This window comes from Phoca vitulina, unplaced genomic scaffold (assembly GCF_004348235.1).
Source record: "Phoca vitulina isolate PV1807 unplaced genomic scaffold, GSC_HSeal_1.0 scaffold14, whole genome shotgun sequence".
Taxonomy (NCBI): Eukaryota; Metazoa; Chordata; class Mammalia; order Carnivora; family Phocidae; genus Phoca; species Phoca vitulina.
Window position 1 is genome coordinate 20423978 of NW_022589717.1, and position 13436 is coordinate 20437413.

Below are 13436 nucleotides of genomic sequence, written 5' to 3' on the forward strand. Positions count from 1 at the left end.
AAATGTGCACGGGGCTGGTGGGAGCTCAGGGCGGAGCACTGCAAGGACAGAGCGGTGGGTCCTCGCTCCCCTCTGGTCCTCTGGTCCCCCGCCATCCCCAGGGCTTACCAGCCGGGTCTGGAGCCTCCCCCTATCTCCCATGTTGTCTTGCCCACCACCTGGGGGCTAGCTGCCGCTGCTGTCACCCACTTGCCATCCGAGAGCCCCACACCTGGTGAGGACACGGAGCCAAGAGCAGCCTGCCCAGGAAGGTGGTGTTATACACAACTAATGAATCACTGAACACTACATCAAAAACTAATGATGTACTATTTGTTGGCTAATTGAACAAAATAAAAAAATTATGATCTATAAAATTGTTAGTTAAATAAATGTTCATTGTTTTCCCCTGAAATTTAATCTTTAAATTCAAAGTATTCTCATTCAAAATCCCAGGAGATTTTTTGTTTGTTTGTTTGTTTGTTTTTTAATGAACCTGAGAAACTGATTCTTAAATATTTATAGAAGTGCAAAAGACTAAGAATAGCCAAACGCTCTTGAAAAAAACAATGTGAAAGACATACAACAGAAAACTTGAGAGTCATTATAAAGACATAGCAATTAATACAGTGTAATATTGGTACAAGGAAAGAAAAATATAACCATAAAACTCGAGAGAGCACAAAAACAGAAGGACACAAAAAAATGGATACTTGATTTATGACAAGGTACTCTGCAGAGCAGTGGAAAAATAATGTTATTTTCAATAACTTGTGGTGGACAAATTGGATATCCATATAAATAAAAGAACATTGACTTGTAACTCACATCATAAATATCAATTTCTAGTAAACCATAGACATTGTGAGAGGCAAAACAATAACAAAATTAATACAGGATGATTTTATCATGATCTGAAGAGATTTCTTAAAGAAGACAAGAATAACCAAAAAAGAAAAGATTGATAGATTGGATTATATCAGAATTAAGAACATCTGTTCACCACTAGACACCATGAAGAGAAATCAAAGGCAAAACACACTGTGGATCATATTTGCAACCCACATAATTAACAAAGGACTCATATCCCAAATATATTTAGGTTATAGATCAGTAAAAGAAATACAGTAATCCAAAAAGGGGAAGGAGAAGATAAGAGAAATAAACAGAATTTTCACAAAAACACATAAAAGACTCAAACATGAATGCTTCAACCTTCCTAATAATGAGGAAATGCAATTAAAACTAGGATGTCATGTTATTGTACCTCCATCAGAGTGATTAAAATTAGAACTGCCAATACCAAGTGTTGGCAAGGATGTGCAGCAACAGTTATTCTCATACGATGTTAGTGGGAGTTCAAACTGGTATAATTACTTTGAAGACTGTCATTTTTTAAAAAAAAACTTATTTATTTATTTATTTGACAGAGAGAGACACAGTGAGAGAGGGAACACAAGCAGGGGCAGTGGGAGAGGGAGAAACAGGCTTCCCGCTGAGCAAGGAGCCCGATGCGGGGCTCAATCCAGGACTCTGGGATCATGACCTGAGCCAAGGCAGATGCTTCACTGACTGAGCCACCCAGGCGCCCTAAAGGCGGTCATTTTCATGAAAGTTGGACATATGCATACCCATGGTCCAGTCGTTATATTCCTGAGTGTAGGTCCAACGAAATGCATGCACATATATACCAAGAGCCAGACACAAGAATGTTCACGGTAGATTTATTTATAAAAACCAAATATGAGAAATAACCCGAATGTCCAGAGCAGTGGAAAAGACATATAAATTATGATATATTCTTACAATGAAGCTATGTAAATGAATGAATTACAGCTATTCACATGCACACAAATGATCTCACAAAGATAACATTGACTTAAAGAAGCTAGACACAAAGAATACTTAATATATGATTTTACTCATAAAGTTCAAAAACAGGGAAAACTATATCATGGCATTTCATGCATGCTTGGATGGTTTAAAGAAAGTAAGGAATCGGTTTCCATAAAAAGAATAGTGATGATGTTGGATGAAGAGAGAGGGGTAAAGAGTTACATTGCTGACAATGTTCTATTTATTGATCTGGACAGTGTCTGTAAAAGTGTGTTTGGTAATAATTCATGATGATGCTTTTGTTTTTGTTTTTTGCACAGAGGAACAACTTAAATGATACCACTAGGAAACAATCAGAAAAATGTAAAACATTCCACGTAACACAACTTTCCTGGTCTCTACAAAAAATTAGTCATTAAGAAAAAAAATGAGGGAATGCTTTAAAACAAGAGACTGAAGAGACATAAGGGTCACCATACTATGTATAAACCTTGATGTGGTGGGGTGAGGGCAAGCTATATAAGACATTTTAGGCACAATAGAAAATTTTAAATGGACTGGATAGTAAATTAGATTAAAATCTACCCTTAATTTTCTCACATGTGATAATAGTATTATGGCAATGTAGCTGAATATCCTTCATCAAATAGCTGCATGCTGAAATACTTAAGGTTAGAGTATCTGAAGAATAAAACTTGAAAAAAAATCTGGAAAAAATGCTCACATTACACATATATGTAGAGAAACAGATTTAAACAAATGAAACAAAAAATCACTATTGTCAAAATGGTGAGTACTTACTGTAATAGTTTTTCAAACTTTCTATTGAAGAGTTTGGTAGGAGAAAATTGAAAAATAATTAAGCAATTAAATGATCTTTCCTATATGTGGAAGGAAAGAAAGAGAAAAAAGGGAAGAAAGGAAAGAAGGAAGGGGAAAGAAAGAAAACAGAATGGTAATAATGAATAACACATGGGAAGATTCTTGAATTCACTAGAAGGATGTTTTTTAAAAAGCTATTAGTATAAATTGGCAATAATTTATTAAATCATTTAAAAATAATCTCTATATTTTGCATATATTCTCCACACCTTTTTATCAAAATCATATATTAGTCTAAATAAGCACAAAATAATCTTCCTTATATTTTTTCTACATAACATTTTGCATAAACAACACAATCACGTAGTTCAGAATATAAAAAGCATAAAATATTATTCAACAAGAAGTATCCCTCTCATGAGGAGAAAATGAAATCCTTGTGCACTATAGGTGGGAATGCAAACTGGTGCAGACCTGTGGAAAACAGCATGGAGGATCCTCATAAAATTAAAAATAGAAATACCATATGATCCAGTAATTCCACTACCAGGTATTTACCCAAAGAGAGCAAAAAACACTAACTTGAAAAGATATATGTGCCCCTGAGCTCATTGCAGCATTATTTACAGTAGCCAAGATATGGAAGCAGCCTGAGTGTCCATCAATAGATGAATAGACAAAGAAGATGTGGTATATATACAATGGAATATTACTCAGCTATTAAAAAAAAGAATGAGATCTTACCATCTGTGACAACATGGATGGACCTAGAGGGTATTTTGAAATAAGTCAGACAGAGAAGGACAAATATCATATGATTTCACGTTTATATGTGGAATCTAAAAAAAAAAAAATGAACAAACAACAAAAAACAGAATAATGTCAGGAGATGAAAAGTACAGCATAGGGATATAGTCAATAATATTGTAATAACGTCGTATGGTGACAGATGGTAACTACACTTACTGTGGTGAGTTGCGTGGACTTGTCAAATCACTGTTGTGTACCTGAAACTAATACAGCATTGTATGTCACCTATACTTAAGTAATAAAAATTAGAACAAACCCCCCAAAATACCCTCCCATCCATGTCCATGTTATTTGCCCTTCTAGATATTGTGCACTCATAAGCAAATCCATGTATATATTAATGGGACTCGTAAATATCAGTTGGTTTTTATACTTCCCTGAGATTGTATTTGCTTACTTTCCCGCAGCTTTGAACGTTTGTCATTTGGTGGACAGTGCCCTCTTGTGTATAAAACTGAATCTGCAAGTCAAGTCTTGACAAAAAGGACTAAACTTGAAATTCTTTTACAGTTGTAAAAGTTCCTTGGAGTCATATGGTATATCACCACACCATCATTTACTCAGTTATGGCCAGCTTCAAAATATTAGACCTTTTCTTTAAGCCCTCAAAGAGGGTGTCCCCATGCTTGCCTTAGTGATTTCAACGTATTTAGCACCAAAGTATTTTGGTCTCTGAAGTATTCTCCCATCCGTATTTTGTTTGATTAGAACAGGAATAATTTCTACTGATGTACAATTCACATACTATACAATTCACCCATTTAAAGTGTACAACTCAATGGCTTTTAATATATTCAGAGTTAGGCAACCATCATCATAATGTAGATAATTCTAGATTATTTTCTTCACCCCAAAGAGAAACCCCATACCCATTAGCAGCCACTACTCATTTCCCCGAACCTACAATCCAGCCCTAGGCAACCACTAGTCTACTTTGTCTCTATTGATTTCCCTTTTCTGGATATTACTATACATGGAATCAAACAATATGCTGTGTAGTTTTTTTGTGACTTTCTTTTTTCACTTAGCTTAATGTGTACAAGGTTCATCTCTGTTGTAGCATGTATCACTACTTCATTCTTTTTTTTTACAGCTGAATAATATTCCATTGCTGGGATGTACCACATTTTAGTTACCCCTTTGTCAATCGATGGACATTTGGATTGTTTACACTCTTTGGCAGTTATCAATAATGATCCTTACAAACATTCAATTATTTTCCTTTTACAGTTGCAAAGATGGAAGCCTTCTAAGCTGAAATGACAGTTCAAAGGCCACAGTGGAAGGAGTCTGCTCTATCTCCCTGTTTCTGTAGCTGGAGCAGAAAGAAGATAGAGAAAAGTTGGAGAGGTGGCTGGGCAGCCCATAGAGACTGATGGCCAAGGAGGTGGTGGCGACGGGGAATATACTTAGGAAAAGAAATATACTACCAGCACATTCATATTTATCAATGCACATTTTGTGATATATTTTAATTGTGAAGAATTCTTATTAATACATTTTTATAACCTTCAGTCCTTTGTCTCTGCTCAGATAATAAATATGCCTTTCTCAAATCCATTCTCTTCTTCTGCTACTGCCCTAGTTTACTCCCACATCTTTTCCCACCTGAACCACCTCACTACCGCTAAACGGATCTTTCTTATCTCCAATCTGATCACATCACTCCTTGCTTAATGTCCTTCGGGGGGCCCCTATCGCCTTCAGATTAAAGCCCAACTCACCACTGTTTCCTTCACCTCTTACTCTCAGGTGTAAGAGCTGCTATTGGAAACTATGAGTAAAAATTAAGTTGGTATATTATTTACTTCTCAGTAATAGCAATTACAGAAGAGTCATCTGTAAAGTCAATATAAAATCTTCTGAATAAATTTATATATCAAATTTCAACATGAAATTAAAGGAAATTTAAAATTGTAATTGAAATAACTGGGAACTCAGAGTCATCATGAAATTATCAGTATTTTTAAAATTAATCATATGGGGTGCCTGGGTGGCGCAGTCGGTTGAGTGTTCCACTCTTGGTTTCGGCTCAGGTCATGATCTCAGGGTCATGGGATTGAGTCCCACATAGAGCACGGAGTCTGCTTGAGATTCTTTCCCCTTCCTTCTTCCTCCCCCTCTGCTCCTCCCCACCACTCACTGCTGGTGCTCTCTCTCTCTCTCTCTAAAATAAATAAATAAATGAAAAAAAAGAGAATTAATTTTAACAATCAGGAACTCAAAATAACTATGAGGTAATAATCAGTTTTAAAACTAGTAATTCAGGGGTACCTGGATGGCTCAGTCGTTAAGCGTCTGCCTTCAGCTCGGGTCATGATCCCAGGGTCCTGGGATCGAGCCCCACATCAGGATCCTTGCTCTCTAGGAGCCTGCTTCTCCCTCTCCTCCCAGCTCATGCTCTCTCTCTCTCTCTCAAATAAATAAATAAAACCTTTAAAAAATAAATAAATAAAAAATAAAACTAGTAATTTATTGGGGCGCCCGGGTGGCACAATTGGTTGAGCGCCGATTCTTGGTTTCAGCTCAGGTCATGATCTCATGGTTATGGGATTGAGAACCCCGTGGTGTTTGTGTTCAGCTTGGAATCTTTGTAGAATTTATTAATTCCTTTGATGTTTTCAAGGGCATTATTTACATTGAGCCTAGTCATATATCATTTTGACTATACTATTATTTTTACTTAGAATATTATGTCAAGTTCATTCTAAGAAAACAAATTTAAAGTGGAGATTTTCAATTTATGCCTATAGCTCAAGTTATAGAATCTACATCTTTATTAATAACATCAATAAATTCTACAAAAGGATTGCATATTAGCTGTAATTGAGTTTTTAATGGCCTGGTGGTATCATCTCAATTTTCCCATAATGTATTGACAATAGTTTCAAATCTGTCTTTAGTAAATGTGTTTCTGGTACATTTCAATGTGTTGTTGAAACCAAAAAAGTAATTGTAAAATTAGTGGATGATATAAAAAAAAAATTCAGTGTGTAAAAGACATTCTTCTGTTGCTTCATTCATTACCAAGTTTAAAGAGCAAATAGAACAAGGACCCTAATGCCCTAGACTGTTTTTTGAGGGTATGTTTTTGCAATGTGTTACATTTGCTTCAGATGTATGGCGTTGTCATATCCCTGAACTCCCAATTTATTTTTGACAAGATTGAAGTTTGTTTAAGCAGGCTACTAAAAATGTGTATAATCTTTCTTTAGTTTGACAACAGATTCCTCAAAACTATTCAAGATAGAAATACTGGCACTTTTAAATCCATGAATCTAAGAGTAATTTTAAACTATTTCACATGATTTACATCCAGTACATCAACTAAAAAATAGTTGGGTAATAGCATGTCTTACTTTGTTCAAAGGGATTTTGTGAATCACAGTTGCTATCATTTAAATTATTTTTGTATTTTACTCTCTATATATTGTGTTGTATTCATGTCACTGTTCGTATTCTGCATAAATATATGCCATAATGTTATTAATTTTTCCTGTGGCTTGTGTGAGATGAAAAAAATTCTCATTATCTTACTCCAACATCTACTGGATGATCCTCTGAAAGTTAAACATGGCCTTGCCAAGAATGGCAGCATCTGTGTTACGCACTTGACACGATCATACCAGTGTAACCTGTTTTGCTGCAAAGTTAGACTTATATCAGTTTTGAATACTTCACAACGTTTATCTCACTTCATGTTTACTAAGAATATAATATAAAATCTAACAACCTTTATGTCTATTCCTTTTTTTTTAATCCTATTTATTTGGGAGAGAGAGAGAGAAAGAGCGCGAGCACGAGCGGGGAGAGGGGAGGGGCAAAGGGCAAGGGGAAGCAGACTCTCCGCTGAGCAGGGATTCCCCTATGGGGGTTGCGATCCCAGGACCCCAGGATCATGACCCAGCTGAAGGCAGACGCTTGACCGACTGAGCCACCCAGGTGTCCTTATGTCTATTCTTTTTCTTCAGTTGGTTTTCCCCAATTCCCAAAGAGGTTACGATAGAGACAAAATACACAAACCTCTAAGTTAAAGTAAAAAGGATTTTTTCTCCTGCTTGGCTGCTACCACCACCATTAAGAAAATGTATCTACAATAAATTTCTGAAAAATCCCAGTCTGAACCATCCTTTGAAAAGTTAAAATTTTTCACTTGAGGTGTATGATTTTCAACAAGAGTTTACCATTGTTTAACATTTAAATTACTTGACCATTACCTAGAAAGATTTAATAGTCTCTGTGAATAAGAAATATAAATTTGGTCTCTGCCCCTGGTTCCTGACACAGAGCTCCTTCAAAAATGATTGTAATTTCTGGAGAGACAGCGGCTCTAGGAGCATCTCTTGTTCTAATATTTGGTCTTTGACCCCAGTTCCTGACACAGAGTTCCTAAGTCCCTCAGAATTTCCTGGATGATAGGGGTGTCTTCTGTTCTGATGAGGCGATTCTTGGAGGACTCCTGGAGAACTTTGGGGTGGGGGCTTGTCCCCGAGAAACACCAAGCCCTGATTAGAAGTGTAGATCTTTCCACCCCACCCCCATCCATGGGATGGGAGAGGGGCTGGAGACAGAGTTAATAACTGAAGACATCATAAAAATCCCTAAACTATGGGGTTCAGAGAACTTCTAAGTTGGTGAACACATACACATGCCAGGAGGGCGGTGTACCCCAACTCCATGGGGACGAAACACCTGTGCTGGGGATCCTTCCAGACCTCAGCTTACATACACCTTCACCTGGCTATTCCTCTGTATCCGTGATTATGTCATTTGTAATAAACCGGTAAATGTGTTTCCCTGAGTTCTGTGAGCCATTTAGCAAATTATCAACCCTGAAGAGAATGTTGTGGGAACTCCCAATGTATAGATTTCTAACCGGTTGGTCAGAAGTATGAGTGACAACCTGGCATTGCAACTGGCATCTGAAATGGGTGCAGTCTTGCGGGACTGAGCCCATGAACAATGAACACATGAATAAATATGTCTCTTAGAATTGATGAAATGCAGTAATTGTCTTTCAATGTCTTTTCTAGTGGCTTTAGGTTTTTCCTTTCTGATATGTGTGGATATTTGAAAAAATTCTGACATTATGGAAATGTTTTAACTTAGAATGTGTAGCATTTTAATATAATATATAAACAATATACCAGTGAAACTTTAATAGCAATTAATTTTTGTATTGAAGAAATGTTCATAAAAACAAAAAAAACAATTTTTACAATTGCCAATCTTTCCTCTATATCTTTATAAGTTACTTATTTATAGGAATATATCTGTGTAATACACTTATTTAGTTTTTTTAAAAAGATTTATTTATTTATTTATTTGAGAGAGAGAGTGCGCATAAGTAGGGAAGAAGCAGAGGGAGAGGGAGAGAATCTCAAGCAGACTCCCAGCTGAGCACTGAGCCCATTGCAGGGCTTGATCCCACAACCCTGAAATCATGACCTGAGCTGAAACCGAGTGGCTGCTCAGCTGACTGAGCCACCCAGGTGCCCAATACATTTATTTATAAAAATATTTTATCATCATAAATAAGTATTTATTTTATAAATATTTACATAATGCAATATGTATTTATGCCATATATTTATAAATACAAATATTTATTTGTTATATATATGTTGTAAAAATATTTTTTTAAATATATATTGTTTATGAGATGTGTTTATTTATACATAAATACATTATACATATATATGATATATAATACTTTTATGTAATATATCATATTATTAGAAAGAATAATATATATACTACATATAGCATATATTATATATTTTATAATATAATTTTATATTATGTATGTTTACATTAATAAAGAATTGCACTGTATCATATATATTTACACAAATATATTATCTACATATATATGATAACAGCATAATACATATTATTAAAATATTTATATTATAAATACATAATTTTTATTATAGATGCTTTTTTATTCATTAATGATGATTTGTTATATAATGAAAATATTTGTTGATTTAAATTCAGACTCACCAGTAGCACTTGGTACAGTAAACAGAAGAATATCTGAACTGCTACATAAATTGTCAAATTTAGCTGGTGTTCCAGTACCAATAGGAGATTTCACTCTCTCTTTCTAAAATTTTCAAGATATTTAATAATCATTACACCAGCCAGAAAAACAGGTTTTTATTACAAGCACATATTGTTTTAGATATTAAATCAATGAGATTTTTCAGTTTTCAAGTTCTTACCTTTTTCATAAAGTGGAACACAAACTATCAGTCAAGTTAGAAACTGACCCCTAATCTCATCTGTTGGAAAATTATAATACACTGATTTTGTTAGAATAAGATACATCAGTGCTGTCTGTTAGACAATTATCACTATAATTACACAACTCATCCAAAGTAATGAAGATATCTGTATTAGTTATCTATTGCTGCCTAACAAATTACCTGAAAACTTAGTGACCTTAGACAGCAATATACATTTATCATCTCACACAGTTTCTGCGGACCAGGAACTTGAAAGCATCTTGGGTGGCTCGTTCTGGCTGGAGGTCTCTCCTGGGATTGTAGTAAAGATGTCAGCCAAGGCTACAGGGACCTGAAGACTTCACTGAAGCTGGAAATCTGCTTCCAACATGACGTCCTTTACATGCTATTGGCAGGAGGCTACAGTTCCTCACTCAGGAGCCCTCTCCTTAGGTCTGTTTGAGCATCCTAAGATCCTGACATCTAGCTTCTTCCAAAGCAAGTGATTTGAGGAAGAAGGTGGATGCCTCAGTGTGTTGTCAGACCCATTCTCTGAAGTCACACATCATCATTTTCACAATATCCTATCGGTTACAATCGGCCCCACTCAGTGTAGAGGAGACTACACATAGAAATGGTACCAGTAGGCTAGGATTATTGGAGGCCATCGTAGAGGCTAGTTACCACAATATCTATGATGTAAACAGCACTCATTTAGATGTAGGACCTTTGTGTAGTGCACAACTTGAACAACCATGCATGGCAGCCTTAAGCAGTCACACTGAACAATACACAGTGTTTTTAGAGAAGACATTTTCTATCTCTCTGAGCAATAAACTGGTTTGATAAGTAAGATTTCTTCCTAACTTTTGAAGTTTTTCTTCTTAACTTCCATGTTTTTTATTTAACTTGTATATTTTTTTCCTACATTATCCTATCCTAATGTGTTCTTTTTCTGATTCTGTATCTTATAGTAGATGGACTTCATAAATATTTATATTTATTTCCTCTTGGTTCTAATATATCTTGTTTCTTCTTTACTCTTCTTTTTAAGTCCTCCTCCATTTTCCCTTTTTGACTGTCTACTTCATTCAAACAGATAGTTGTTCTCATTTTCTTTAATAATGAATAATTTTGAAGTTACACTTAAGTTAAAACCATTGTTTCTCTACAAACTGCTTTTCTGATTAGGATGACATCCAGGCCACGTCTCTTCATCGGATGATGTCTACCTTCTGGTTTATACCTGTTGAAAGGAAGTAATTTTAAAAAGCTTTCTGTCCCTCATAAGCATCCTGATGTAGACCATAAATTATATGGCATAATACTGACAGGGAATAATAATGATAGGGAATTTCTCTGTCTTGTAGGCAATCTGATAGATGACATAAGAGTACAAATCAGTGACAGAAAAAAAGATTTTTCAGTTCTACAAATGGCTCTGGGTAACAAATACTACATGTATTCCCTTGGCCCATGGATTTTGAGATCTCTAATGATTGAGTTAATAAACGCAAAAGTGAGACTGCCACACAAGTCAAGTAGTATTCCTAGACAAGTCAGTTAGTTTTATGGGTATTGAAAATAACAACTTTCCTAGAAGGTGGCTGCATTCAGGTGAAATGTGAAAACCAAGGTTGCCTACTGTTAATGCAGGATGAAAGAATGGGTACTCTTCGCGGTCCTACTTAGTCTCTTTCCTTGCCTTCCATTTAATGTAATAGTTCAAACTTAAGAAGCAGGAAAAGAATTTATGGAACTCTGATTTAGAAGTACTCTTTAAATATTATTTGAGCCACACATATTTAGTAGCAGGAGGTGGGCTTATTCCATTGCTAGAGGAACAACAGTTTAAAACAAGTCAAAAACACTCTTTTAACTGTGGCTTGCATGTTTTTTTAAAATTTATAACCTACTTCTTAAGATTTTAGTCATCAGTGTGGTTGGTTCATCATACCGATAACTCTTTGATTTGGATAAAAGACTCAGTCTTTAATGAGTCTGGTGGTACTAATTCTGAGAAACTGTCAGATAGAGAAGACCTGGGTGGAAGAGTGCCCAGGGAATGAAGAGAAAACTAAAGAATGCTGTGTGGTAAGGTATCTGATAAAAGCCAGCTGCTGACAGGCATCCTTCCTTCTTTCCTTCCTTCCTTCCTTCCTTCTTTCCTTTCTCACTCCCTCCCTTCCTCCTTCCCTCTTTTCTTCTTTCCTCCTCCTTCTCCTCTTCTCTTCCTCATTCCCTCCCTCCCCCCTTTTCCTCTCTCATTTTCTCTCTTTTCTTTCTCCCTCCCCCACTTCCCATCTCTTGCCTGCCTGCCATCTTATCATAACTTAATGGAATTGGGAGGTGATTTTTATCTCAAATTTGAACATGCGCAGAGCTGTTGCTTCTCACAATTCGTTTTCATGTGATTTAATTATAACCTATCAGATTCTACTTTTTTTTCTGACACTGGTGGAAAGACAGTTTTTATTACTTTTATGTACAGAAAACCCAACAGTGTACACTTAGCCCGGTTTGGTGGCCAGTTCTTTAGCCTTTGCCTTTTCCAGCTTAGCAATGCGAGCCACCAGCTTTGGACCTGGGATGTTGCCTCCCCAGTGAGGGTGGATCTCATCATATCTGTCATTGTCGTCGGTCCTGATAGCTTCCACTTGCTTAGCCAGAGCTACTGTGTCTTCCAAGTTAACCTGTGTGAGTGCGACAGTGGTGCAGGTCTTCCTGTGGACCACGTGCCCCAGCCTGCCTCCCCCTTGATAACGCAGTAGGGAACCCCCATCTTACGACACAGAGCGCAGGCGGGAAGACAACCAGCTCAATGTGATCCACATCAGGTGCAATCATTTCTAGCTGAGCCTTCTTGTGTTCCACTAAGATGGGGACAGTATTAACCCCTGCTTGAAGGACAGGTAGCCTCTTAGTGGGGACATCTCCTTAGACAGCAGCTTTCTTCTCTGCCCTTGCCAACAGTCTCTGTTCTTCTCTTGCTTTGTCTCTGATCTGTATTTGTGGGCCAGCTTAAGCTGTTGAGTAGCTATTTGGTGGTGCAAGGCCTGAGTGAACTGGGTAATGGTGGGAGGCTCTTTCAGGTGCTTATAGAGAATTGCCCTTTGCCACTGCAGCCGGAGGTAGGAGGGCCATTTAACAAAGCAGAGAGATCCCTTTCAGGCTGGATGTCTTGTCCAAATGTCAAAATTCTTGGGCCTTTTCTTAGTCAGGGGATGTAACACCTCTTGGGCTCTTATTTCTTCATGATGGCAGGGGCCTAGCACACCTTCTTCCCCTTAGCCTTCTTTCCTTTTGGCATCTTGGAAGGTTGGAAGAGAACAGATTCTTTTTTTAAACATTGGTGAAAGGCTGACAGTCATCAAAATGCTGTTCCTTGACCTCTGAACTTTGGGTTGTGACCTCTGAATTTCAGGTTACCTGTAAGCACATTTCCAAACATTCCAAAGTACTTGCCTTTCTCGCCTCCACCCCTCTATTTTTAGTACAATTTCCATTATTTCCTTCTTCAATACTTTTATAATCCTAAAATAAGATTCCTGTTCTCATACTTCCTATTTTCTGCTTTTTGGCTCTAAATTATGTTCCTAGTTATGTATACAATAGATTCTTGAATTCAGCTTTATGTGCTTTTATGTGTTTTCACATGATAAGAATTTAAATTAGTAACTTTATAAATTCCAACTTATTTACTTCTTAGTTTTCTACTGAAGTTGTGCAAGATTAAAAATTAGAGCACTCTCTTCTTTG

At 36.5% G+C, this 13436-nt stretch overlaps 1 pseudogene; it reads right to left on the reverse strand.

Annotated features, from left to right (window-relative positions):
* Window positions 1–12187: 12187 nt before the first annotated feature.
* On the reverse strand, window positions 12188–12987 carry LOC116637365 (annotated as a pseudogene).
* Between the last annotated feature and the right edge of the window lie 449 nt (window positions 12988–13436).